Genomic DNA, 25,614 nt, shown 5'->3' with positions numbered 1-25,614 from the left:
TCAGCTGTCAACTACATTTCCTAAAACCAGCTGTTGACCGTTTCTGGGCTAAAACCCAAAAGGAAACTTTTCAGTCCTTATCTGGACGAAAAGTCATTCTAGCTGGAGATGGAAGAATGGACAGCTCCGTACACTCTTTTATGTTTTGTTCTTACACTTTGGCGGACACGGAGACAAAACAGTTGTCTCTGTTATGACCCAGGGCCGTCGCCGGGGTCAAATTTTAGGTAGGGCCGCAGCAGGGCACATTTTCGGACGAATGCATCTTATTATCGATGCGTGTCTTAACGTAAGATTTTTAACTGAAGTCGGGTTCAAGATGATGCATATTAGAAAATAACTTTAAAGTTCCTAATGTGAAGAACACGACGCATCATTTTGCCTCAGATTGTTCAATTAAAATCCTGCTATAAGCCTTGGTATACTCATCGGGAATAGGGTAGATTAGTATTAAAATCGTGTCTATACAAGAATTTTAAAAACTTTGTACTATTTATTAAAAATTAAACGAGGGAAGAGACAATGTCAACGGGGTCTTAAAACAAATTAATAGAAGGGTTTAACAACTATAAACTAAAATTACGCAAGCCATAACAATAACATGTAAAAGAAGAAAATAAATAACCAAAAATAAGTATGAAACTTGTTCAATGATTGTTTGATCTGGTTAAACATATATCTCTAATACGTGGTTTAAAAATTAAGCACTAGTGCGACTAACCGATTAACACTAAAAGACTAGTCACTCTGTACATAAATAATGGTTCTTTTGCTAAAAAATGTCTACGTTACTGTGATAAGTACAAAGTTTAAACGAATTTTGAAAAAAAACTATTAATTTTAAAATTCTGAACCCTTTGCGCGATAATTTAAAGCCCTTCAATATTCTTCTCACTAATATTTCAGAAGACTCGAACCAATGAAACCGTAAAAGAAACATATGTCCCCCGACTCATGGCTAAACCCTTTAATCATAGCTAATTTCCGTTTTAATTTTATTTTTTTGTAAAAAGACTATGAAATGTGAACTCTTGAAAATTGGCAAAAAAATAAGCTGAAATGTGTGTCAATAACAATAAAGACTCAACTAACATTAAGTCAGGTGCGGTTAGGTTTGTAAACGACAATAAATATGCCAAATAACGAAATGTTCACTTCCAAGTGTAATTTAAATACAATAATAATATTTTACGTTCTTCAATTTAGTATGTATATTAAAAATGATTTATTTAACATTGGCAGAAGTGGTTGGGTCAGGTTACGTTTGCGGATTAAAAATAAATATATCAACTCGCATTCGCGTAGATCAATTACAAATGAGACCACATCTTGCAAAAAGAGCCGTGATACTTAGATTTGTTTTTACCTTTTCCAAAATATATGAATAGATAATTGAAACATTTCCAAATTATATAACCAGTTTTCACCTTTTCCAAAATATTGGCCCTAATAATTAGTTACCACGAACGCAACAACCACACCAGGCAGGGATCCTTATTCCGGAGTATAGGAAAAAAACTTTTTTGTAAGCATGCCTGATTTCACGAAGCTCTAGACTAGGGCTGTGCGAATAGTGGTTTTTCAAACCGAATCGAATACGAATCGAATAGTAAATCTCCTATTCGAAATCCGAATCGAGTACTCGTTCAAACGAATATTACTCGTTTTTCAAAAAATCAGGTTCGAGTACTCTTTTTTCTTCGATTAATCGGTTTTACCAGACGAATATTCCTTTCGAAGCGATTAATCGTTTTCTAAATACACCTAGGAGTACTAGTTTTTTAAAAGAGTACTTGAAAATTGTAATACTCAGTTTTATCAGACGAATATTCTTTTCAAAACGATTAATCTTTTCCTAAATACACGTAGCAGTCTAAAAATATTGTATTTCCCCATAGAATGGAATTTTTCCTAAGACTGAATGATTCGTGAGAGAAAAACAAAACATCGCGAATTGCGCAATCTTGTTGAAATTCCATAAACAAAACGGCTTTATATATGTCATATGACCACAGTGCCTCCCATTTCCAATCGTACATAGCTGTACGCGCTCGCCTCATTTCAATGAGCCTGAGCTCGATTTGAGCGAGGCTCTTCAAAATTATTGATAAGCTCACGAACCCGAGCCGAGCCTGAATGTTTCTGAAAGAAATTCGAAAGAAATTCTTGAGCTCGAGCCCGGGCTCACAATACGTCACAAACCAAATGAGCCTTGAGCTGTGCCCAGGTTTAACCGAAAAACTAACGAGAGCTTGCGCTTAGCCTTTTTACAAATTTTTTGGCTTTCTGGAACTCGAGCGAGGTCAATTCAAAACTGAGAGACCGCTCATTTTGAAAGCGCGCTCACTGTTTTGAGACTGCGCTCAGCTTGGCTCAGGGCCCCATTCAGTGCCAAGAGAAACTAGTAAAACTCATTGGTAGATGAAGTTTTTTAAATTCAAAAGTAGTGCAAGTCATTTAGATAGTAAATATATATATATATATATATATATTGTAGTTTTGCATTTGTCGCGTAAAAATAGCTAAAAATTATTTATTTCATCATCTACGATGCTTGGAGGAAATATTCTCCGGAAATATGAGACCAAGCTCGAGCTTGAGCTAACTAAACTGACTGAACCCGAGCTCGAGATGAGCCTTAAATTTTATCGATTTTGAGCCCGAGGTGAGCCCGCGAAAGATATTAGAGAGAGCTTGAGCTCGAGCTTAGCCCATCAAAATTATGTGTATGAACCCGAGCCCGAGATGAGCTCAGTTATAAAAACTAACTGAGCTTGAGCTCACATTGAGCTCTAAAGAAAGAGAGTTTCAATTTTGAGCTTGATGTGAGCTCGTTGTAGATTTCTCTAAAGTAACGTGAGCTGAGCTGAGCCCAAGCGATAGTGGACAGGTTTGCCATCGAATACTCGTTTTCTATTCGAATTTAGCCCCTTGGAAGCGATTACTCGGTTTAGGGAGCTGTATTCGTATTTAAATCGGTTATTCGAATTTCATTTCGAATAATCGTTTTGTGATTCGAATACTCGTTTTTCTCAAAATGGCAAATTCGATTCGTCGAATCGAATAATCGATTCGAATTAAACGAATACTATTCGAAAATTCGAGTATTCGCACAGCCCTACTCTAGACCTTCCGAGAGTTTAGAATCATCCAGTGTTGCCAATGTGTGGTAAATTTTGGTAAGGTTTTAGGCTCTGTGGGAAAAACGTGCTTTTTCCGAAATCGGTTAAATGTTGGAATTTCCCTGGTTAAGTGTTATTAGTGCAGACTATGCAGTTAAAATTAGTGCATTTTCGAAAATCTTTCCCGGTTAAATAATTGCAAGTTACATTTTGACATAAATTCGGTGATTTTAAATTTGACACTGGAAAAGGTAGCATATTTTGAGAATTTTAAAGCTCTATAGCGTTTTGGCGCATTTGTACATATTGTCAAAGCCATGCGAAGTGATATCCCATTGAAAACCAAGTAGGAAAACATAGTCCAGATAAATGTGACTGTTACTTTTCTTCCATATTTTAGCTGGGGGCGGGGCTAAATAGGGCGTGTGGGAAATGTGGGAAATTATTCAAATGGAAGTGGGAAATCCACTTTCAAACATTGGCAACACTGGAATCATTTGCCCTTTCGTCTACGAAGAGTGTGCCAATTTGCCAAAGCTTGAGGAAAACGTTTTTTATGCCATGACAATAATTTTTTAAATTTCGTTCTAATTATATGGAATTTATAGGCTTTTCATAATGTCATGAACGTAGTCTGGTGGGGTTAGGGGTAGGAGCGTTGGGCCAATGAAACTACTGGTAGGGCCACAAGCAGTTTCCAAGAATTTTGGAAATATTTCAGGTAGGGCCAAACACATTGTAGGAAGGGCCGGGCCCACCCGGCCCTCCCCCTGACGACGGCCCTGTTATGACCAAAGATGTAAGACATGGGAAGGGCAAAGTCCTAACATGGAACTTTTAGCATTCAGAGCTGCTGCCCAAGAAGTGTTGACCCTTGGCTCACAACTGAATGTCACAGTTGTGGAGGTCGTTATAGACGCACATTCGGGCATTTCAGGAGAGTTAAGTTAGTTCTTGTCTTCTAGACTAACCACTGTTGTGCCAAAGTTTCCTTTACACAAATTTCATCTTTTTCCAGGAACAGAGGAGTCATGTTTCCCTGGAGTCAAACACTCTTGGGATACTTGGCAGGGGGGAAAAATTATTCTCAAGAGATTAAATGATGTATGCAATATTTTTCAAAATTTTTAATGGCAGTTAAAGTTTTATTCGAACTTCCAATAGATTGGACTTAAAAGTAAAGAGCACCTGGCACTGTGCCATTGGGCTGCTCTTTTAAGGAGCCTCTTCTGGTGGTGCTCAAAGAGTTGCCAGGGTCAGGTGTTTACCATGAAGGCAATTTAACAATTTTAAAAGATCGACAAACATTTTGCATTATACAAAAACGCAGAATTTGTGGTTGACTTGCCTCCATCATGTGCTGAACGAGCATGGGTGGCATATGGAAATTGGCAAGTTCAATCACTGCGATCACGAGCCCCTAACCGAGGAACGGCGGGAGAAACATCCGTGGCTGGAAGCCAACTCTCCGACGTTCATCAAACTAAGGAGTGAAGTTTTAAGGAAGTACCTTCTAAAAAACATGGGTTACTTAACAAACTTTAGGTTTGTATCAGAACCTCGACATTACCATCATTCAGTAGTCCATAAATGTTTTTAACAGGCACACAGGCTTTCTCGAGAGTTTCCACAGTTTAGTATTAATCTATGCACCAAAAAGAATCGCTTTCGGGTAAGAGTTTTTTTTAACATTCATGAGCTACACACTAATATGTGGCACAGGTATTGGGGCTACCAAATTAGGGTCAAGTTGGGCGCCATCAACCACAACCATCACTGTGACAGGCAGAGGGCATATACCCACAGAGTGTGTATCTTTGAGAGGAGCGGTAAGTGCGTCACATTTTAGCCCCGAGAACCGATCAGTTTGAGCGTGGTCTGAGGTGTAGCCCAAGGTCGTTTTAGAAAAAGAAAATGGCGCGCGTGTTTCGCTTAACTGGAGACGCCGGGAGAGTAAAAAAGAAGAAAAATGATTTCATGAGGATCAATCACTATGCGAAAAGGTAAGATTTTTATGCCTTTTCTTATTAATTTTGTTGTATTGAATATTAAGTGGCAGTTTTATTAATTTATAACCTATAGAGGTTCAAATATTTATAAAAATGAGTTAAGCCTTGGCTATGGTTTTTATACCATTTTTACCTTAGTGAATGGAAAACTTTAGTTTAATCATTCTAATATTAAATTAAATTTTTCAAAAGAGAGACAATTGTTGAATAGACGGAGGCGTTAATTATCGAATAATTTATTGATTTGGAAGTCCCGCTAGACGCGAGTATGAACGTTTTTCTAGTCAAGAAATCCAAGAAAGTGTCCCTTTCATCTTTTGTACAACAAAGTGAAACAAAGTCAATTTCAGACTTAGGAGTAAAAAAGAAAAAAATAGAGTCCTGCCAATCAAGTAAGTGTCTGAAGAACATTATACTATGCAACAAAAATAAAGTTGTATCATTTGCTTTTACAGAAATTAACGAGGAAGAATTTTTTGAGGCAGTTTAAATAGCAATAAAATCATGGGAACTTTGGGAGGATGTAGTAAAAACTCCAAATTAAATCTAGTCGTGGAAGAATTTAGTTGCTTTAGTCAAAGTAACGCAATATCACGTTGGCGAAAAGGTTATGAAGCCCTTAGTGACGTAACACTAAAACCCTGCAAAGGTTATTGGACTTTTGCTCAGTGTCTTTTGTCAGATCAGACTATAATAAATGAAGCAGTTGCATATTTATCTTCATTCGCTCCTCCCTTCAAAGCATGACATTTTTCATTCTAAAGTTCATATCTTTTTAGTTAGTTACAATTAAAATATTTAATTCCAGATATTCCTTACTATCAGCATATTTTTGCAAAAATATTGCGCCGCGGAATTTTTGAGGAATATTTTAAACGAGTTGCAAATATATGTCGAAAAAAACGTGACAAAAGTGAATGCATGTGCTTTTATGAAACCTGAAATTACTCCAAGACCTGAAAATTATAAATCATTACGAGAGCTACAAATTTTATGCTATGTTTCGGGGTCTACCCTTAATTCGATTGGTAAAGCGTTCACGAAAGAAAAAAATATTATTAATATCCTTGCTCTAAAAGGCTCTTCAGATGAAATAAAAAGTTATTTAGACAAGGAATTACCAAATCTAAAAATAACTAGATGGGTTAGTGCCAATAACAGGGGTGGCCTATTGTATGTTAGAAAAGATACATTTCAAAATGATAGATGATATTGTTAGTACCCTTATGACTCAACATCTCTTATCAATAAAATGTTAATAGAAATAATAGAAAAAAAAATGCAATAGAGAAAATAACAAATAATGACAAAATTTGTCAAAGTTGGGAGTTTCTTTTGGAAAGTTCAGACCTAGCACCCAATTTGAAAGAGTCAATTTTGAAAAGACTTGTTGAAAGTTTTCTAAGGCTAAGGGGTAAAGGTTTGCAATTATACTTGAGGGCAAAATATTTTGGGATGAAAAAGGAGAATGAAAAGGCAAAAAAGAGCTTAAGAAAAGGGCTTAAAGAATACAAGAGAACACAAGTTTAGGTTGTATTTATTGACGACTGTGATATATTTATAGTACCTGTTTCAGTTTGTTCCTAAAAATGGTATTTATTTCCAAAAATGGTATTTATTTCCAAAAATGGTGTGTATTTCTAAAATTGGTATATATTTCTAAAATTGGTATATATTTCTAAAATTGGTATATATTTCTACAAATAGTATATATTTCTATAAATAATTAAATAGTCTATATTTCTAAAATTGGTCCATATTTCTAAAAATTACATTTATTCCTGAAAATTGTATTTATTTTCTAAATATTATATTTATTCCTGAAAATTATATTAATTTTCTAAAAATTATATTAATTCCTAAAAATTATATTAATTTTTAAACATGGTATTTATTCCTAAAAATGTATTATTTATTCCTAAAAATGTATTATTTATTCCTAAAAATGTATTATTTATTCCTAAAAATGTATTATTTATTCCTAAAAATGTATTATTTATTCCTAAAAATGTATTATTTATTCCTAAAAATGTATTATTTATTCCTAAAAATGTATTATTTATTCCTAAAAATGTATTATTTATTCCTAAAAATGCATTATTAATTCCTATAAATGTATTATTTATTCCTAAAAATTATTATTTATTCCCAAAAATGTATTATTAATTTCGAAAAATTGTATCTCTTGTGTGATTAAGCAAATTGACTGGAATAAATGTCCTTCTTATGATTAAATTAAATGGCTTTTTTATTTTGACCACAAATGAAAACCAACTATAGGTTATCAATCAACTTGTGTGTTCCCCTCTCTGGGAGCTCTTATGATGTCATTTAAATCCTTAAATCTATCAACATTTTGTGCGAAATGCAATACATCAGGATTTGTGTTACCTCCACAGGAGCCGCGCTGTTTCCCAAACTCTTGCTCTAAACAGTCTTGATTAAGGTGACTTGTTAAAATGAATTTTGCCTTCTTCTTCAGTAAAAATCTTACTATAGCTGGGATTGACTGTGCTGTCATCAATAATCCTTCAACAGTTTCTCTACTTAACACCATCTTATTCTTTTCAGTTGCAGTGAGTAAGGTTCCTAATTTATACACTTCAGTTTGCCAATCTTGAAAATATTGTATAAATGGCCCTTCAAGCCACTTTAATCTTTCGTCATCTTCACTCTTATATGGGAGCAGGTCAGGGTTTCTCTTGAAAACTCCTCCCTTAAAATGTCTAAAAAACGATTCACGACACAAATGAAATTAATGGTTTCACTGTATTGGTCACCAAGCTCTAATTTAAGTGCATTAGCGACAGTTTTACTGAACACCTGGGCTGCAAGCCTGACTCGCATTCGAGAATGAGAATTCAAATAGACATGGTCTCTGGTGAGTTTTGGAACCAGTTTAACAGTTCGTGGCAAGTAGTTCGTATAGTTTAAGAATGTGTGTCCTGTGAATAGGTTGTCCATTTTTATATAAGTTCTTGGTTTTTGTGTGGAAGTTACTATTACTAAAACAATTTCTAGCTGTCTTTATTAAGTGCGGAGGGTCGCATATAAAATAGATATGCCTTTCTTCGTCGGACGCAAAAATATTTTTCCAACAGAAGCCAGCATTAATGAAGTTACGGAACATTTTCCGGTTTGCACTCGCTCCATCAGCGATAATGCTAAGAACCCTAATTCCATGAAATTCCAATTTAGATATTTCTTCCAGAACAATCCTATGTAGACTGTCAGTGTCCATATCCTTACATGGAAAGTAGGCAAGAGGGAACTTAAAATTACCAGTGATGCTCCTAATCATTATTTGAAGGACATGAGTTGCTACTTCGGGTAATTCGCTAGTTTCGTTTCTGATTTGCAAAATTTCATTACTGAAACCCACCAACTCCCTAGTACTTTACCGGTAAATAATGTCTTCCTTAATCTTCATTTCATCTAGTTTAACCGACACATACTGTTGATGTTCTTCGCGACAACTTGAATTGAGCATTTCTCTGGCCTGATTGAAATTGTCATTTGTTAAACCTGGTTTTAAACCGACGTGAGAACTATGGTTATACAGTGTTCTCTTTGAAGGAAGTTCAAACATTCCACTAGAAACTATAGCATTGTATGTTGACGAAGATTTTTTGTATAAATGAATTTCCCACTTGATGATTTTTGGGTGCCACCGCCTTTGAGTATTACTTTTGGTTTTGAGGATAGCTAATTGCTGTTCTACAAAAAGCTTTTTAAATGAATTTTTCGGTAATAATTTCTTCTGCTTTTCTAGTTGCTCGCATATAAATTGGCAGTATTTCGCAAAAATACTGCCCAGATTTCTTGCAGTCCATTTTAATCTTATTCCTTATTCGTCGTAGTTTTTTCTGTTGATTACTAAATTTTTGACACTGAGTTTTTAGTTTTTTCAACAGTTCCTTCCTCTGTAAAAATTGCAGTCTTTTCTCCCCACGTCTCGATGGAACAGTCTTATTCTGGCGGCTAATACTGTTAATTAAAACTCTTCGATATCTGGTACAAGAACTGCATAAGTTTCTTGATTCAAAATTGTTTTTGGTTTTTTTTTCTGGCGGCTCAGAACTATTTCGCACAAGCAAGAATGCAGCGCATCATCATATAAATTTATGTTGCCTTCAGTTTTTTCCTTTTTTTGAAAATGATTTATAAGTTCAGCTTGATTAATTCCAGAACAGAGAGGAAATTGATCAACAGCAAGCAGCAGTTAAAAAGCGTGTTTTCGTTAGTAACATCAGGCAGAGATTTCATAAAAAGGTGGCTTGGATCTAGAAATTTTCCATTCAATCTTAATGTCCCTCGAAATTCATGGTCTTTTAAGAGGAAGCATTTTGTTATTAGGGCCTTCTCAATATTTTGTTTTGTTAGAGCAATTTCTCCTTCCATTACAATCAGGTATTGGGTATCGGTTTACCGGCTAGAGTTTGAATATTTGCTTGTTTACTAAAGCCAATCCTCGGGCATACATCATTCAAGTTAGAGCTTCGAACCGGTTCTGATGTATTTTGGTCAATAGATGTCGTAGAATTAAAATTTGGTTCAGGATAATTCTTTTGTTCTAGATTTGTGTATTTTTCTACTTTATATAGACAAATCACATCTGACTCCATGTAGTCCATTTACGCATCTCTAACTACCATCGCAGGTTCGGGTCAAATTTCAGATACTTCTTATACATATGGTGATTGAGGTTCCTGAAGATTAAGTGACTGTGATGATGACTGGTTCTATTTTAAAAAGTCAATGTTATCCATACAATAAAATGAAATCAAATAGCTAATGATATTAGAAATTTTTAGAAACACACCATAAGATTTCTGGTTTCTGTGGTTTCTTCAAACGGTATTGGATTTGGGTTTTCCATACTTGGACCTTTACCACCCACAAAATGTTCTTCGCATAAATAGTATGTTTTTTGTCAATTTCTCAAAGGTTATACGGTCATCAAATCTACCACACGCCGAAATCCACAATTTACACCTCTCAGGCTCTTTTCGAGGCCTTGGAAAAGGTATGAAGTTGGTCTGTATAGTCCGAGGCTTAGTAGAATATATCGCATTTTGGCAGAGAGAGTACATGCATTGCTTAGTTTTAGGCATTTTAATAGCCTAGGATATGTTGCGCGTTAACTCGAAGGTAGAAATCAACAAAATTTAGACTGTAGTTGAAATAAATAGTAAGAAATACTAGAGACTTTACCTGAATGTCAATGCCTCTCTTCTCTGGTCTCGATTTTGAAATTTTATGGTCACGTGATGCAAACGACCTTAAATTACACCCAGCCAGCCGCTCAAGCTGATCGACACGCGGGGAGAGAACATTTGTACAGTGGAAGGCTAGCGCTTACCGCTCCTCTTAAAGATACACACTCCGTGATATACCAAAGATGGGAAACCAAAATAAATATCTTTATTATTGTTATGTTCGTGGCAAAATAACATAGCGTTCTATCCTCTTCGAAGCGCTAGTTTCATTTTAAACAAAACTAAGTATTCTGGTTTACAGGGATACGCGTGCCTATAGCAAACGTACCAAGGCGTAGTATATCGTGCTCAATTACGAGAGAAAAATATTTATATATTCAAGAGCTAATGCTCTCCATTTTTGAGGAGAGGAAGAATTTCAAGGTAAAAACTGTCGTTTTTATATTCGGATATGTAAGTGATTCGGTGTTATGCTTTGTAGGGTACTTTGAAACAAAAAGTACAGCTGGAGGAAGGTCATCCATCGAGGATTTCCTTAACACGTGGAATGGTGCCAGGTCCTTCAAAGGAGGAATTACGGGAAAAGCATATTTTCCGCTTTTAAGGAAACAAACCTTGTTTGGGCTGGGTTGTCACATAGCTTGATCTCAGAAGCACCAGAACAAGTATGTACTACAGGCCTTTCATATATATATTTTTTCAAAGGTAGTATCTATATCACACCTTTTCTTTAATTCTACATGTGTTGAGACTATAGTTTTTCTTTAAATTTCTATAAGAGTTGTCAACTGGATCTATTTTTTTTCTTTTCGCTGGCCTGACCTATGTGGCTAATGAGATAAACTACAAACTGTTCAGAATGCCTCTTGCTAACTTCAAAAGTTGATGTTTCAGAGAGATAAGTGTCTCTAGAAATTATTTCCGTGTCATTAGAAAGTATCTTCCGTGATCCTTCGCTTTTCCTTGTTCAAGAATCTGCCATCAAATGTGCCTATACGCTATACCTTAATGGTTGACTCTAGTACTTTTAATTGAAAAAGCACAAAATTATCCTTCGTGGTGGAGGCGGATTGGTATTTGTGTCTTTGGACACATTCTATGCTCGCGTATCGTAGGGTGATGGCGTCTCTTCTCGAGGAATCCCTGGAGATCTCCACTGACCCTGGCTGCCCTCAGGGAGGGTTTATTTCCTCTCTTCTTTGATGCCTGGTGGTGGTTGAACTGCTGGGTTGGCTCGGGGAGAAGAGCTGTCATTGCTTTGGCTATGCGGATGGCATCGCAGTGATCACCGTCAATCCCAACAAAACTGACCTTACACTGTTTACCCGGAAAAGAACTAACGACCACTTCAATGATATTACTTTCTTTGGACAGGTCTTGAAGAACTCCACCCAGATCAACTACCTTGGCGCTCTTGTGTGGTGGTCAGTAGTTCGCTTTAAAACAGCCCAAGATGATCTATGCAAACTTCAAAGGTTGGCGTGCATCGGAATCAAGGGGTCCATGAGAACACCTCCCTAGCTTCTCAAGAAGTCCTCCTGAATACGTTTCCTCTTCATGACAGCCTGTTAGGCTCAAAAACTATGGCTGGTGGAATCCTACGTATTGAGACTTTAGTGACACCAAGCCCTTCAGTGAGTACACGAGCCTTCAACCATCTCTTAAAATGTGCTCAGATGAGACTGTCGTGACATGTCATTTTGACAAGTGCTTGAGCGTGCACTTTCCAACTGGGGTCGGGGGAGAGAACGTTTGTTTCACGGACGGTTCAAAGACAGACTCTGGGTCTGGTGCCGGGCTCTACTGTTCGATCGAAAAGTATAGTTTTTATGATTTGAGAGCCTTTGCAAATTTGACAGCGTCTTCCAGGCGGAAATCATGGCCATTTGCCTATGTTGGGATTTCTGCATCAAGAAAAATCCCGGTAGGACGATTCAGATTTATTCTGATTATCAGGGTGCTCTCAATGTGATAAACCAGTGCCTTGTCGACTTAATGGACTTTTTGGCTATAAATCAAACAACGTTTAATTGTTGTGTATGCCTGGGCAACGAGAGGGCTGACATGTATTTCAAAGGGGGGCTGAGGCGAAGTTCTTCGGACCTGAGCCTGCAGATCCCATCTCACATGGCATCAATCGTTTGCACCTCAACTGCAGCTCTGTCTCGACATGGATGGGCAGAGACAAACCCATCCAATTCTAGGGCAAAGGAACTGCTTGCCCTCACCAAAAGTAAAATCAGGCTGGTGACCAGTTTATTCATTGGACACTGTCGGTTTAACTGAAAGGTGCATTTAATGGGCATCGTTGATGACCCGTTCTGAAGGAAGTCAGAAGGAACCTCCTCCTATATCATCTGTAGTTGCGATTACCTCGCGGCTCTGGGTTTGGAGCAATTTGATATCCGTTCAATACAGTTCTCTTGCGGCTAATCGGATTCTCCGATCATTGAGGCGACAGGACTGACTGCAGTCTAACCAGCTTGCGATGGGTGCACAAAATACCTTGGTTTCGGTGTTTGACGTAGCGAAGCGTCACCTCTTTCAACATTAACTGTTTATTTTTTTCCCCATGAGCCTTTTTTCCAGAACCCATTTTTCCAACATTAACTGTTAATTTTTCTCACATGAGCCTTATTCCAGAACCCATTTTTCCAACGTTAACTGTTTATTTTTTCCCATGAGCCTTTTTCCAGAACCCATTTTTCCAACATTACCCATGCTTACGTGTGTTTATGTAATAACCAGACGGAGTATTGTGATGATGGTGCGTAGTCGGTCTATTCTATGAGAGCGGTAGCTCTCTTAGATAAGCCTTCATACTGCCTCTAATGTATAAGGATGGTTTTTTGTTTGGCCGTAACTTTTTTTGTATTGTGTTTGCTGCTTTGAAATTTTGACAGTGAACTAAAATTTGGGCCCTTATGATGTGGTTAAAATTTCAAAGAGATCCATTAATTAATTAATTTTATAAAAAATAAAGTTGCTAAGGGTGGTTTTCATTTCCATAAAATTAATCACAGATCTTGACGAAAAACTGGAAAATCTCCATAGAAATAACATGGTAAATTTTCCAAACTTAACCATTTTGTCCATACCCTTACAAAAATAACTATACATTTGATAGATTTGAAACGGTCTTAAATGAAAGCCTCATTATCATAATTGGCGCCAATTTTTTTTCATTAAGAAAAATTAGGTTTAAGTATTGTTTTTCATAGTTTTAATTACATGCTCTGACTTACGTGGTTCAGCCTGAAGCTGTGGAACTTACGACTTTGTAGTTTAGAAAGCCACTCTTGGATTTTCGTCGTTTTACCGCGGATATAGTCAAATTCTTAGAGCAAATAGCTAGCTTAAAGGACATTTTAACTATTGCCTATCTAACTAATTTAGTTGCGAAGTACAGATTAAAGCTAATTAAACTGGATTACCAATAAAAGATAAGTAAACTTGATTACCTTTTAAAGATAAGTAAACTTGATTACCTTTTTAAAGATATATAAACGAAATTATCAGCTACAGGTAATTAAACTAGATTATCAGCTAAAGGTAATTAAACTAGATTACCAATTAGAGGTAATTAAAATATATTACCAACTAGAGGTAATTAAATTATATTACCAATTAGAGGTAATTAAATTAGATTACCGATTAGAGGTAATTAAACTATATGACCAATTAAAGGTAATTGAAATATATTACCAATTAAAGTTAATTAAACTAGATTACCGACGGCTGGTAATTAAGCTAGATTAAGGACGACTGGTAATTAAGCTAGATTACCGACGACTGGTAATTAAGCTAGATTACCGACGACTGTTAATTAAGCTAAATTACCGACGACTGGTAATTAAGCTAGATTACCGACGACGGGTAATTAAGCTAAATTACCGACGACTGGTAATTAAGCTAGACTACCGACGAATGGTAATTAAGCTAGATTACTGACGACTGGTAATTAAGCTAGATTACCGACGACTGGTAATTATGCTAGATTATCGACGACTGGTAATTAAGCTAGATTACCGACGACTGGTAATTAAGCTAGATTACCGATGACAGGTAATTAAGCTAGATTACCGACGACGGGTAATTAAGCTAGATTACCGACGACGGGTAATTAAGCTAGATTACCGACGACGGGTAATTAAGCTAGATTACCGACGACTGGTAATTAAGCTAGATTACCGACGACTGGTAATTAAGCTAGATTACCGACGACTGGTAATAAAGCTAGATTACCGACGACTGGTAATTAAGCTAGATTACCGACGACTGGTAATAAAGCTAGATTACCGACGACTGGTAATAAAGCTAGATTACCGACGACTGGTAATTAAGCTAGATTACCGACGACTGGTAATTAAGCTAGATTACCGACGACTGGTAATAAAGCTAGATTACCGACGACTGGTAATTAAGCTAGATTACCGACGACTGGTAATTAAGCTAGATTACCGACGACTGGTAAATAAGCTAGATTACCGACGACTGGTAATTAAGCTAGATTACCGACGACTGGTAATTAAGCTAGATTACCGACGACTGGTAATTAAGCTAGATTACCGACGACTGGTAATTAAGCTAGATTACCGATGACGGGTAATTAAGCTAGATTACCGACGACGGGTAATTAAGCTAGATTACCGACGACGGGTAATTAAGCTAGATTACCGACGACGGGTAATTAAGCTAGATTACCGACGACTGGTAATTAAGCTAGATTACCGACGACTGGTAATTAAGCTAGATTACCGACGACTGGTAATAAAGCTAGATTACCGACGACTGGTAATTAAGCTAGATTACCGACGACTGGTAATAAAGCTAGATTACCGACGACTGGTAATAAAGCTAGATTACCGACGACTGGTAATTAAGCTAGATTACCGACGACTGGTAATTAAGCTAGATTACCGACGACTGGTAATAAAGCTAGATTACCGACGACTGGTAATTAAGCTAGATTACCGACGACTGGTAATTAAGCTAGATTACCGACGACTGGTAAATAAGCTAGATTACCGACGACTGGTAATTAAGCTAGATTACCGACGACTGGTAATTAAGCTAGATTACCGACGACTGGTAATTAAGCTAGATTACCGACGACTGGTAATTAAGCTAGATTACCGACGACTGGTAATTAAGCTAGATTACCGACGACTGGTAATTAAGCTAGATTACCGACGACTGGTAATTAAGCTAGATTACCGACGACTGGTAATTAAGCTAGATTACCGACGACTGGTAATTATGCTAGATTATCGACGACTGGTAATTAAGCTAGATTACCGACGACTGGTAATTAAGCTAGATTACCGATGACGGGTAATTAAGCTAGATTACCGACGACGGGTAATTAAGCTAGATTACCGACGACGGGTAATTAAGCTAGATTACCGACGACTGGTAAATAAGCTAGATTACCGACGACTGGTAATTAAGCTAGATTACCGACGACTGGTAATTAAGCTAGATTACCGACGACTGGTAATTAAGCTAGATTACCGACGACTGGTAATTAAGCTAGATTACCGACGACTGGTAATTAAGCTAGATTACCGACGACTGGTAATTAAGCTAGATTACCGACGACTGGTAATTAAGCTAGATTACCGACGACTGGTAATTCACTTTCCTTTGCAGGCGACTGTTCATACTAAATTCGGGACTTACACAGTAGCTTCTCCTATGTGGCCAATTTCAGTTGAAAAAGTCCACCAAATGATACAATATTTAAACTTTTAATGATACTAAATGAACGCCTCTCGTTATTGGGAGTAGATTAGTTGCAATGGGGCGGTTTTCGAAATCCAATAGAAATCGGGAACCCCTTGAATAGAAGCATAAATTGCTAATGGAGGCGGACATTAATAGTTACATGCTCTCCATAAATACTCCACTAATTATGACGGATAAGCAGGAGAAAGAGTTTCGATTTTCATCTCACTGTAGGGTTTGTCAGAAGAATTTCGCCGATGTTGATGACGATGATGACCGACCAGTACGTGACCATTGTCATTTAACTGGTCAGTTTCGCGGAGCGGTGCATTCATCGTGTAATTTGAAAATCAAACCTCCTAAATATCTTCCATGTATTTTCCATAATCTCTCCAAGTTAAGAGTTTGAATATGAAATTCTGAAATAGGACTAATAACATAACACTATTTTTCCACCTATGATTTACATTTAATTCTACAAAAGGCTGGATCTTTCAAAAATGAAAAACTGTCCTGCATTCCCTCAAACACGGAACGTTACATTTCGTTTACGTTTAGTAATATCCGATTTATTGACTCATTTTGGTAAGAAATTTCATTATTTTGCTTCGGTAAAAGTGATTATAGTAAATGTTTTTAGATTTCTAAACACTTCATTATCAAATCTCGTGACGAATTTGGGTAAAGAAGGGTTGGGGAAATTTAAGGTTCTTAATAACTTATTTATAAGGACAAAGCGAAATTGCTATTAAAAAAATTAACGTATCCATACGAATACGTAACTTCCTTGAAGGGTTTCGATGAGACAGCGCTTCCGGAAAAAAAAGCGTTTTTCAGTACTCTATCAGATAAAAGAATTGATGAAGAGGATTATGAACACGTGAAATTAATATGGAATACATTCCAATTGAAAAATATGGGTAATAGCTTTTCATTTCTAACAAGAAAATCTAAAGGCTGAAGTTTTTAAAGAATTAATTTAAATATCTATGTGAACTCCATTATCTATACGTGCTTGCCGACTCTGTTCAATTATGTGGCAAGCGATGCTTTTTTAAAACTGGGGTGAAACTAGAGTTATTATTAGACATCGACCAGCATCTCTTCCTAGAATCGAAAATCCGTGGAGGAGTTTCTATGATAGCGCACCGATATGCCGCTGCCAATAAGCCGCTTATTTCTCAAACATATGATAATGATAAACCAACGAGTTACATTCTCTATCTGGAATGCAATAACCTGTGAGTTACATATTGATTTTTTAAAAAGTTACAAGGGGTTAATGTTAGTTTACCATTTCAGATATGGAACAAGTTTAAGCGATTATTTACCAATTGACGGTTTTAAGTGGGTCCACGAACCGGAATTAAATAGTTTAATGTCAAAAATCCCCGAAATACCCGATGATAATAATCTAGGGTACATAATCGAATGGGACCTTCTTTACCCCCCGGAAATTCAGGAAAGTTGGGAAACCTGAGCGTTCAGGTTTCCCAACTTTCACCATATTGTCAAGATGTGTTAGCAGAATTTAACATACCTCCTAAAGAATCAAATCTGAAATTAATTCCTAACCAAATGTCTAAAACGAAATATGTTCTTCATTATAGAAATCTTAAATTTTACTTACAACAAGGTATGGTCTTAACAAAAATACATAGGGCGTTAGAATTCAGACAAGATCGTTGGCTGAAGTAAGGTTCTCACTTGACCGAAAATCTCGACGGAAACGAACCGCCAGCGGTTGCAAATTTTTCTTACCGCTGTCCGCCAGCGGTAGAGCGTTCTCACTTGCAGCGGAACTTAAAATAATGCTGACAATTTATTGGGTCACGTGACCATTATCGATCGGTCGACGGATCGAAACAGAGAGGGCGGTAAAGGGTTGTACGCAAAGGGATCGAAACCGAGAGGGCGGTATAGGGTTGTACGCAAAGGTAAACAAACAAAATGGAGGATTTGAGTGACTCTGAGTTTTCCAATAATATTTTAAATACATTATGTATTTATAATTATATTAATCTCTTGTACGTAATGTACAAACATTATCACAAGAGTGGTAGAAAGCGTTTTTGGGTTCGAGATCTGTTTCTGAAGCGGCAACAGCAAGGATACCAAGTCAATTTGGTTAATGAAATGCGGCGATGGGACGATGAAAAACATTTTAGGTAAAAACCTTTGAATGTAACCTATTTTGTATATATAAAGACCAGTGGTAGTACTCTAATTGTTTTAAAAAGGTTTTTTAGGATGAATAAAGTGGAATTCGATGAGCTTCTGACGTTGGTTAGGCCGCTGCTTTATAAACCCGACACAAAATTTCGTAAATCAGTCTCTCCGGAGGAGAAGCTATCATTAACTCTGAGGTTAGTAGCACATGTAAATAAATGATTAATCTGTAGACCCTAACATTGTGTGGTGAATTATATAAAGATACCTTGCAAGCGGCGATATGCAGATAAGTCTATCCTTTGCATACCGACTAGGAACAAGTACTGTCAGTAATATCATAAAAGAAACATGTGAAGCTTTATGGATTGTTCTCTCGCCGAATTATTTAAAACTCCCAACCTCATCTGAAGAATGGCAAGGAATTAGTGACAAATTTTGGTCTGAATGGAATCTCCCTCATTGTGTCGGAGCAATTGACGGGAAACATATAACTATTCAGTGTCCTCCAAAAAGTGGATCACTATATTACAATTACAAGGGATGTTTTAGCATCGTTCTCTTGGCCCTATGTGATGCCAATTACAAATTCACAATGGTAGATATTGGAGCATATGGAAGCCAGAGCGATGGTGGTGTATTTGCAAGGTCAATATTTGGACGCAAGCTTAATGAAGGCTTGCTCTCTCTCCCGATTCCATCGAATCTTCCAAATTCCGATATAATGTTTCCCTACTTCATTGTCGCTGATGAAGCTTTTCCCTTAACCATGAATATTATGAGGCCTTACCCGAGAAGATGCTTAACTCTATCTCAAAAAATATTTAATTACCGTTTAAGCCGCGCACGTAGAATAATTGAGAACACATTTGGTATATACGCAGCAAGGTGGCGAATATTTCATAGAACAATCCAAGGGAAACCAGAAAACATTGTTGGAATTATTAAAGCTACGGTGTGCCTCCATAATTTCATACTTATGAAAGAGGCTACCAAAAGTAACGAGGAAAAACTGTATGTGCCCTCGATAAATTACATTGATCATGAAGGAAGAGATGGAGAAATTGTCGAAGGGCGATGGAGAAGAGAGGTTGGACCAGGAAGTGCAATTATACCTAGCATTAACCGGTTCCGCGTAAATCGGCACCCTATTAATGCTGGATGTATGAGAGACACACTAGCATATTATTTGTGTAATGAAGGCAAGATAGAATGGCAATTAGAACGAGTGACTAGAGGTTCTATGTAAAAAATATGTTTTATTCCTTTTCTAATTCATAGAAAATGTTTTCTATTTTGTATCTTGCTTCGTTTTGGTTTTTTTTGGTTAAGTTTCGAAAACGTCCCATTAAACTCGTGAAATAATGGAATGTTTCGTCTTTTTCTGTTTTCTTCATTGTGGCCAGTTGCGTATAAAGAGTTTTTTCTGATATGTCAATCATCTTTTCGAATTTATCATCTAGAGCGTCAGATTTTTTTCGTTTTTTTGAAGGTCCTGGGGTAGGAATTGGCGTGGAACGTGCTGGGGTAGGAATCGGTGTGGACTGTCCAGATTGTTCCTTACCCTCTTCCGTCATAACTGATGGAGGGACAGAGTCATCATCTGACATTTCGCCACTAATTAAAGAGATGAAATCATTTGCATTGAATGGTGGTAACCAACTTTTAGAAAATATCAAACGGAGACCATTTGCTAGATTAACATTACATAAGTAATTAAATACTGTAGTAACAAACAATATATGTAAACATAATGATCCGTAACAACTATCTTACAATTCATCCTCTGAAGGCCTCTCTAGAGACTTAAATATTTTTGTTGCTTCTTTGTCCATTTCATCGTCTTTTGAGGTTGAAGCTTGCGACTCCGTACCCATGTCAACGTTAGTTGCAGTTCTAAGATTATTTACATTTAACTTAGTGATCTGCGTCATATGTGAAAAGCTTACTCTCTTGGCTTGATGGTTTGTCCTAAGAAACTGTCAAGAGTAGGGAACAGAGCCCACTTCGATACCACAATTTCTTCAGCCCCCTTGCCGCTCCTTTTGCTATCATGCACTGGCCTTCTTTCTTTAACATACCTATCCCTTATGGCCTTCCATGTATTATAGGCTTCAGTGCCTGTGTTATAAAAGACACATTACCATTTTCATTTCAATTAATATTAAACCCTTACCTGTTACTTGGAACAAGGCCCCTATAGAGGCCCAACGTGCATCCTTCAAATTTGTATCCTTATACTCTTTATGCGACAAGTCGTAGAGAAAAGGATATTTTCTCACTTCTTCAATAAATTCCTCTTTGTTAATACTCAATCTCTTTCTGGTTTTTCTTTCTGTAGATTGAACATTCCTCCTTTTGGGAGGCATTTTCAACACTTTGGAAGTTATGGCTTCGCGTATTGCGCAATAAGTTGAAATCTCCGCGGACATATGACAGTGACGTAACTACAACGTGCATTTTCATTGGCTGACTTTTTCTATTTACGCCGGGTTCGGCCGAAAAAATAGAACACGTTTTAAGCCCGACCGAAATGAGCGGAACGGCAGTTCCGTCGTGCTCGGCGTTAAAGTTTTCGGTCAACCCAAGTTACGCCGGCTTTCCGTCGTGTTTTCGGTCAAGTGAGAACCTACCTTAAGACCCTTTATTGAATTCAATACCGAACAGAGGAAGCTCGCGCCCGACGAATTTACCCAATCGTTGTTCAAACTAATTGTCAATTCATTATTTGGTAAATCAATGGAAAACTTAAGGAAAGAATAGTATTTCAACGAAAAAAACGTTGTTAAAGAAAGTTAGTCAACCCTCGTTTAAAAGTGTGACAGTATTTTACAAAGATTTAGTAGGCGTTTCCATGCACCCTAAAAAATTACTCTAAATAGACCAATTTACATGGGGTTTTCTGTTCTTGAATTATCAAAACATCTCATGTTTGATTTTTACTTCAATTTCTTAAAGCAAGTATATAATGATCGTGTGAAATTGTTATTTACCGACACTGATTCATTCTGTAATGAAGTTCAAACAGAAAACGTGTATAAAGATTTAGAAAGACATGGAGATAAATTTGACTTTAGCAATTATCCTAAGAACCATTTTCTCTACAATGAGGTCAATAAAAAGGCGTTGGGAAAGTTCAACGATGAAACTTCGGGGAAGCCCATTCACGAATATGTAGAGCTCCGTAGTAAAATGTACAGTCTTTTGTTGAGTGAAACGGACAAAAAACGTTGAAAGGGATTTGTAAAACTGTTGTGAAAAACAAAATAAGACACGAGGACTATAAAAATTGTCTTTTCAAAAGGAAACGTACGTCAGAGACCATGTATCGATTCTAGTCTGAGAATCACGAACTTTATACCTTGAAAGTTCAGAAAGCCACGTTATCGTTTTATGATGATAAACGGTATATTTTGGAAGATGGTGTTTCTTCATTACCTTACGGGAATAAGGATATAGAGGAAAAATAACCCTATTTTGTATTGTGTGAAAATAAAAAAATATTACTAAAGCTAGATTCCCACTCGACGGAAAACACGACGGAAACCCGGCAGAAAGGGGCTCGATCGAAAAGTCTTTACGCCGAGCCCGACGGAATTACCGTTCGGCCGGGCGTAAGTTGTGTTCTATTTTTTCTGTCGTGTTCGGCGTTACGCCGGTGTCTCAGCCAATGAAATTATCATACTGACTACGTCATAAATTTCAAGAGCGCACGCATACGCGAGATAGATTGATAGCCGCCATTTTTTTGTGGTTGACCAAGAAAGAAAAATGAAACTTATGGAAGTAAAAAGAGATTAGATAAATAAGAAAGATTAAATAAGGAAGATTTTATTGAGGAGGTTAGAAATTATCCCTTGTTGTACTTGATCAAAGCGACAAGAGGACAAATATATCAATTCAGAGTGCGAAATAGATGTTGTGGAAACCACTCAAATCTATCACGTGACCCAATAAAATCTACCGCCAAACCCTAAATTCAGTCGTAGTGTGAACGGTCTACCGCCGGATTCCGGCGTAAGTTAAAATTTCTTCCGTCGGCTGCGTGATTTCTGCCGGGTTTTTTCGGTCGAGTGGGAATCTAGCTTAAGATGTCTATTATATCTAGTTGCGTTATTTTCCTATAAATAACAAGTGTACGAATAAACCATACTCATTCATAATTTGGATCCATGATGTTACGTAAGAGAATTATAATAGTCCCGTCTAAGGTTGCGGAGGTAGCTTGTGTATCACAGAGGGTAGTAATCGTGTCCGACAGGACCAGGGTACGAGCGCGGTTATGGATAATGTCAACCCTCAATCGGTCTATCTGGGATACACGTTCAGTAATGTCATCACGCAGGTTATTAATTTGAGACCGAAAGCAGCTTACATCTTCAGCAAGAGATTTAACTTGGGAGCTTAGGGCAGCAATACCAGCTGACCATGGCGGAAAGAGTATCACAGGTGGGTCGCGAAGACTGAGGACGTTGGGAGGAAACTTCTAGAAGTTGTGAGGCTAGAGTTGAATAATGTTCACGTAGTGATGAAATGTCTTGAGGGAGGGAGGCCACATTTTGTTTAAATTCTGTGAAGTCTTTCATGAGTGACGCCACAGAGCGAAGCACCGGCGGCCCTTTCGCAACACAAACCGGGCATAGGAACAAAAAATTACTGCAATCAGAAGCGGTGTGAAAAGTTGAGAGCTCGTCAGAAACATTGACGCAGGCAATGTGACACCACGCGAGACACAAGGTACATTGAAAAGCCTTATGAGATGCATCGACGTTAAGTTGACAGGAGGGACAGGGACTCTTTGATAACTTTTTTGGCACAGTTGTGGTGGTTTTGCGAATGGGAGTTTTTAATTTAGTTCGAAGTCCAGTGCGCTTGGAACGGGGTCTTGAAGCTTTAGCTTTGCATGGATTGTCAGGAGCTCCATCAATACCGAGCGTTGATGAAGACACGTTTAAGGATTGGCAGTTAATCTGAGTTTGGCGTACAGTGTCTGACTTAAGTATAGAACATGAGGGCAGAAATACCTTGGCTTCCGGTTTCCTAATTCGATCATCCTTGGCTTTTACTTCTTTGATCAAATCATCTTTGCTTAAGTGATCATAGTTAAAATTTTCCTCATCTTTCATTTCCTCTTTAATTGCCACCCTTTGAAGATTTACCAAACTCATTTCGGAATTTTGTAAAGAGAGTTTGTAAAATTGTAAATCTTCCCAGCTTTAACATTCGACCATAACACGACAATCTTTCAGAAAATCCATCATACTTCTAGCACAGTTTCACTGCTCCGTTTTTCTTGCCTTTAGGAAAAAGAATTTCCACTTTCATTAAGAGCTTTTCTTGTACATAGACACTTTGTCACTTACTTTAGTAGGAGCGCAACTTCGCAACAGAGAGAACGTGTAGCAGACCATAAAAAGAAAGATGGAATGCTTGTCAAATATGTTGTAACAGAGCACCCCTGGTAGAATTACATGTGGCCGATCGTTGGGGAGATCTATTACAAGATATTAATGTCGGAACCATAGGGGGACTCTTAATTGTAGGCCTAATTCGAATCCGTTGCTATCGCCACACATGGGAAACTTGACTATTAAAAAACGCAAGACATACCTCGTTTTTTGGAAGGTTTTAAAACGAACTTCTTTTTATTTATGAAAAGGGATTGTCACGGTTCCAGTTCTGGACGAACGCGACAGTCTTCGCGAATACAAAGTTTCTTAATCGTTCGAAAAAGGAACATAACGTGGCCCGTGCCTTTTCTTATCGCCTCGGTTGTGGAAGAAAAAAGGGGGAAAGGAAGGGAGGAGGAGCATAGACGGCTGGCTGAACATATTCCGGATGTGGGAAAACGTAAAGCTGAACCATCCGTCGTCGTCTGCAACGGTTTCAGGAGTGAAGCCGTTGCATGCACCCCCTCGAAAATGAAGAAGAGGATAGCATAAAAAAGGTGTGGGCTGGAGAAACAAGGGTGTGAGAGAAACAGAAAGGGAACTAAACCGGCCGTAGACACAGTAGATGGATTATGGTTTCAAATTAAACAGTAAGAAAAACAGAATTTTTTTTTCAATCGTATTTGATTCGGGATGTCATTCTACCATGTTGACGATCCCGGAGAATAAATTTTTTCGGGCAAAGAGACGAATAATGCAGGCCAAGGTCTCCGCAGGCTTTAAATTTATAGGTGGCAGTGGGTCGTATAATGACAGGGTAACCGTCGTACCGTATGGGATAGAGACGTTCCGCCATACGCTGCGTCATTCCCTCAAACATGACGGGATATACATCTCGGCCGCGTGGAGGTTCGCGGAGGTATGGTAAGTCGTCGATAAAGAGTTTGTCGTAGTCCGAGATGATATAGAGCTTGTCTTGCGGAATCAGGAGTGGGCCATGATCCAAGAAGGTCAGGTTTTCATTGGTGTGTGATATGAGTGGACGTCGTTCTAACGGCGCGGCGATCGCAACGGCATGGGGCATATCCTCCGGTATCGGCGGACATCCCACTGCTTCTACCACGATCTTTAGTACGGTGGGGGCAAGGGGGTCTCGATCGGAGCTAGGAATTATCAATTTGCTGTCTCTCGACGAAAGTTCGTCTGCTTATGGTCCACGTTCTATAGATGTGACGTCATATGTGGAGAATTTTTTAAACGTAAAAGCAGGAATATTTACTTCGCTGTTTTTGGTATTAATATTCTTTGAATTATAATTTATTTATCAGCTTATTTAAAAGTATTTTTAAGGAAGACAACGTTTTTTTTTCTTATATAAAGTGTTTTGTCGATTTATTTTAAAAATCAGGTACATTTGAAATTTTAAAATCAGGTACATTGGAAACAATATATAAATCTTTTAAATAAAGTACATTTTAAATAATCACAACATGCTCATTTTTTAGCAAACAAATTTAAGGGTTTTTTTTAGCTTAGCTGCTTTTATATTTTGGTTTGGTTCCAGAATTAGCTGGTTTAAAAACTTCATACGGATAAAAGTACGCATTTTCACAAATGTAACAATTATATCTCTTGGTTATGTCGCAAATTGTTGACACACCTTATCCACAACATTTCGAACAACTCCAACCTCATTTGACATTGTTTGTTTAAGATCATTGTTTTTGTAAAGATGGTTGAGAAAAATGGTTTCCAATTGTTTAACATCTTTCAAAAATTGACTTGATGGTACAATTATTCCACCATACGAGAGTTGTGTGACCCACGAAGGAACTGCATTGTCGTGCTCTAGGACAGAGCAAACTGATTTTAAATTTAAGTTTGGGTATTTATCTACGTATTTCTTCGCAACCCAACCCTCTAAGGATTCTATACCCCCTTCTTCTTGTTCAATAAAATCATAGAGGGGGTTATTTGT

Source organism: Phalangium opilio, unplaced genomic scaffold (assembly GCF_054372755.1).
Source record: "Phalangium opilio isolate 3A_F unplaced genomic scaffold, DU_Popi_V2 ptg000063l_1, whole genome shotgun sequence".
NCBI lineage: Eukaryota > Metazoa > Arthropoda > Arachnida > Opiliones > Phalangiidae > Phalangium > Phalangium opilio.
The sequence above is the reverse complement of the archived record's forward strand: the minus strand, read 5'-3'. Positions refer to the sequence as shown.